This window comes from Dipodomys ordii, unplaced genomic scaffold (genome assembly GCF_000151885.1).
Source record: "Dipodomys ordii isolate 6190 unplaced genomic scaffold, Dord_2.0 Scaffold64, whole genome shotgun sequence".
NCBI classification, from domain to species: Eukaryota; Metazoa; Chordata; class Mammalia; order Rodentia; family Heteromyidae; genus Dipodomys; species Dipodomys ordii.
In genome coordinates, this window is record NW_012267280.1 from 1,824,549 (window position 1) to 1,829,087 (window position 4,539).

At 51.2% G+C, this 4,539-nt stretch overlaps 1 long non-coding RNA gene across 1 annotated transcript in view; it reads left to right on the forward strand.

Moving 5' to 3' along the window:
* The first annotated feature begins 2,796 nt into the window (after positions 1 to 2,796).
* Positions 2,797 to 4,539, forward strand: part of LOC105990498 — a 4,305-nt gene continuing 2,562 nt past the window's right edge. The window contains exons 1-2 of the long non-coding RNA XR_001175313.1: positions 2,797 to 2,967; positions 4,239 to 4,372. This is a non-coding gene — a long non-coding RNA (uncharacterized LOC105990498). The remainder of the gene's footprint in view (positions 2,968 to 4,238; positions 4,373 to 4,539) is intronic.

Sequence of the window (4,539 nt, forward strand, 5' to 3'; positions counted from 1 at the left end):
CGCTGTGCTCAAGTGAGCACTAGCCTTGAGCAAAAGAAGCTCAGGTACAGTGCCTAGGCCCAGAGTTCAAGCCCTACAACTGGCAAAAAAAAAAAAAAAAAGTACAGGAGATTCTTATCTTCCAATGAACCAATGAACCACCAAAAGAAGCCATAAGTAACACTGTGACTCAAGTGACAGAGCACCAGCTGTTTGCAAAAAAGCTCAAGGACGGTGCCCAGGCCCTGAGTTCAAGCCCCAGAACTGATTATATATATATATAAAGAGAGGGGTAACAATGTTTGATAGGAAATGTATTCATTACCTCACTCATGTAACTGTAACCCCTCTCTACAGTATCTTTACAATAAAAAATGTATATTAAAAAATCAAAAATATAAAGAAAGAAAGAAATGAGAGGCTGGTCCTCCCTTCCCCACTACTGGGAGCTTCCTGTGTATTTTTGAGAAACAAATGTAGGTTTTTCTGCATGTCTTCTCCCTCTTTGCAGAAGTCTAACACCTGCAGTTCCGGGAGCTGCCACACGGGGCCGCACGCAGACACCCACACCTGCGGTTCAGGGCGCTGTCCTGGTACCTGGGTGGTTGGGCAGAGTCCTGGTGGCAGCAAAGGTGGCCCCAGATTCCTGCGCCCAGCGCCACCAGGGCTAGCTCAAGGCGAGCGCTCTACCACCTGAGCTACAGCGCCACTTCCGGTTTTCTGGTGGTTTATTGGAGATAGGAGTCTCACAGTCTCTCCTGCCTGGGCCCCCCACAGCCAGCACCACCAAGACAGAAGATGGTTTGAAGGGGAAAGGCCCTCAGGGCCCCTGGCCAGGGGGTTGGGGAGGGGCTCACCTGAGAAGGTGGAGGCCATCACAAGGGAAGAAACAATCTGAGCCTCAGCTGGGCACTGGTGCTCACGCCTGCCATCCGAGGTGCTCAGAAGGCTGAGATCTGAGGGTCACCTTTCAAAACCAGCTGGGGCAGGAAAGTCCATGACTTTTTTTTTTTTTTTTTTTGCCAGTGCTGGGGCTTGAACTCAGGGCCTGGACACTGTCCCTGAGCTTCTTTGGCTCAAGGTTAGCGCTCTACCACTTGAGCCACAGTGCCATTTCTGGGTTTTTTTGGTGGTTAACTACCCAGACTGGCTTTGAATTGTGATCCCCAGATCTCAACCTCCTGAGTAGCTAGGATGACAGCCGTGAGCCACAGCATCCCCGCTCCCAGGCCAGCCAAAGACAACAAAGAGCCCCTGGAGTCTGGAGACACACCACCCCCTTACCCACCAGGGGCCCTGTGTCTGTGTGTCTGAACCAGGGAAGCTTAACTCCACCAGGAGAGGTCTAGTGACTGCCAGGAGATGTGCAGAAAATCTGTGAGAACAGCTGAGCATTCGAATCCAGGGCTGTACAGTTAGCAGGAGCCCCAGCCCCAAGCTGCAGGTGCTGTGACTGATGTGGGGCCCCCTGACTCCCCTCCAAAATCTTCTCCACGCACAGGCTCTGCTGAGGCCTGGGATGCCAGCTGCATGGGCCTGGAGCCGTGCCCGCTGCTTCTTTTCCCTGGCAGCTGCCATAGCACGGCCTGGCACCTGCCCACCCCAATAGCTGTGCCCCCACCGCAGCGCGTGGCGGGGGGGTGGCAGGCCACACAGCCCAACTGCACCCTAGAAGCGGCCACGTGCCCTGGCCAGCTGGTCAGTGCTGGCCAGGGCCTCCGATGGGGGCTGGGCATGTGCACAGGGTGGCTGGAGCCAGGCATTGGGGGGCGGGGAGGGGAAGGGGCCTGGCCAGTAAGAGGAGGTCAAGGCGGGGTTCAGCGTGGCCCTCCCTCCTCTGGAAGGTGTTGTGGCTGGCTTTGGGATCTCTGTCCAGCTTTAAGAATCCACTGCTCTTCATTTTGGCTTCTGGAATGTTCTGCCATGGCTCTGATGAGTTGGAAAGACTTCAGGGTACAGCAGTTCTCAGAATCGGGGAATCTCCCTCTCACCACACCCTCCCCTGCCCCAAACTTTATTTTGGGGGGCTGTTCCACCTTCTTTCCATGATGAAGACCCCAAGCAGCCCTGTAGAGACTCATTTGAGATCCTGTGACATTTTCAGTGCTAGATAGACTGTAAAAATATTTGATAGGATGTAGAAAGACAGGAAGAGGAGCCAAGTGCTGGTGGCTCACTCCTGTAATCCCAGCTACTCAGGAGGCTGAGATCTGAGGATTGAGGTTCAAAGCCAGCCGGGGCGGGAATGTCCAAGAAACTTTTTTTTTTTCAGTCATGGGACTTGAACTCTGGGCCTGGGCGCTGTCCCTCAGCTCTTTAGCTGAAGGCTAGCGCTCTACCACTTGAGCCACAGCGCCACTTCTGGTTTTCTGAGTGGTTTATTGGAGATAAGAGTCTCCCAGTCTTTCCTGCCCAGGCTGGCTTTGAACCTCAATCCTCAGATCTCAACCTCCTGAGTAGCTAGGATGACAGGCGTGAGCCACCATCGCCTTGTCGAGAAACTTTTTTCTCCAGTAACCGCTCAGAAAACTGGAAGTGGTGCTCTGGCTCTAGTGGTAGAGTGCTAGCCTTGAGCTGAAGTGCTCAGGGACAGCACCCAGGTCTAGAGTTCAAGACCCAGGGCCAACCAAACCAAACCAAACCAAAACAACAAAAGATAGCATTGCTAACATTCCTGCCGTTTAGCCCACCCCTGCAGCCCAGCCAATAAGAGTGTGACAAGACTGGCTTGCTATATGTTAACCAATCATGTAGTTGCTACACTGGAAATACCCTCAGCCTAACTTTGTAACCTATTAAACCTTGTGTAATGCGGGGTCGGGGCTCTCAACTCTGAGGTGCTGCATTAGTAAGGGTTGTGAGTCCAGACTTGAGCTTGCAATGAACGACTCTCGTGTGCTTGCATCAGATTGGACTCCTTGGTGGTCTTTGGGGATCCACGATCTGGGCATAACAGGACCCCTACACTGGAGAGTCTACTGCTGATTGGTGAGTCTCATTGTTCGCTTTCTTTCGTTTTGTTGCTTTGTTTCTGGGGCCTGATATCTGTACCTGTGCAGGTTGGCCTAAGACCTAAGCGGACATCCTGGCGGGTCGTCCACCCAGGGTCTTGGAAGATGTTCCAGACCCTCCTGGAGGGACCAGGAATCCCCTCACTCCCCTGGAATTTCTGGCGGGACGAAGCGGAGGGGCGTGAGGCGGCGTTCTACTTTCAGTTCTGCCTCCGGTCGATTATCTGTTTGTCTCTCTGTTGTCAGTTTTGTTTCTGTGTTTGTCGGTTGCTTTTATTTTTGCCACTGGACAGAGGTAAGGATTCGTGAAGCTCCCCTTTACATATAGGAACTCTTCACTTAGGGTTCTTGACTTTCAATCGCAGAATAAGAATTTCTGGACAAGTCACATGGTAAGAAAACTTGGCAGAGCTTTATTAAGTAAGCGAGCAAGGAAACAGACAAAAAAAAAGCAGACAAACAGAAGGTCAGGGGCACACGCTAGCAGAGTGTGGGTGATCTCATAGGGGCACAAAGACACGGACACACACACCGACAAGGAGACACCCAGAGAGACTCAGCTCCTTGGGCTGTTGGGTATTTACAGGGTAAAGGCAGGGGGTCTGGCTTTAAGTTATACAAAGCTAGGTGCTTCGTCTTTGCTTTAACTACACCTGGTATTCCAGGTAAGAATGCAGATCCTTACCCTTGAAACCAGGAGACACCCTGCTATCTGCATTTTGGGGCATCCTGTCAGGCAGTTGTGAATGGTTGGGTGGGAAATGCATCCCTTAGGAAAGAATGCATTCAGTTGCCTCTCTTTGAAGCAAAGATAGCATTTCTAAGTTTTTAGATACCATATTTCTTAGTTGCCTACCCCTGGCCTCTGTTTCCATAAGTTATCCTGCTGCTTCGTTTCCCCCAAAATGACTTTTGTTCCCTTAATCTTAAGGGAAGTACATGAAGGAATATATCCTGTACTTGCTGTTAAGGAGCCTACTACCGGAGTGTTTAAAAGAGGAAAAAAGAGGATGCAGGACTTGGTGCAGCACACGGGACTAAGAGTTAAAGGTGTTTATGAAAAGATAGAGCAGATTGTTAGGGAGTGCAAAGTCTGCCAATTGACAGATACAGGGCAGAGCCATCAGGAGCCAGGGAGTCGAGAGAGAGGAGACAGGCCAGGAGCTTACTGGGAGGTAGACTTCACTGAGGTTAAACCCGGGAAGTATGGGTATAAGTATTTGTTAGTTTTTATAGATATCTTTTCAGGATGGATAGAGGCCTTTCCAACTAAGCGTGAGACTGCACAGGTGGTAGCCAGAAAGATATTAGAAGACATCCCGCCCAGGTATGGCTTTCCTGTAAGGATAGGATCAGACAATGGACCTGCTTTCGTCGCCAAGGTAAGCCAGGGACTTGCTTCTGTGCTTGGGGCAGATTGGAAACTACATTGTGCTTACAGGCCCCAGAGTTCTGGACAGGTAGAGAGGATGAATAGAACTGTAAAAGAGACCCTGACTAATATGACCATGGAGACTGGCGGTGACTGGGTGGCCCTCCTTCCCTATGC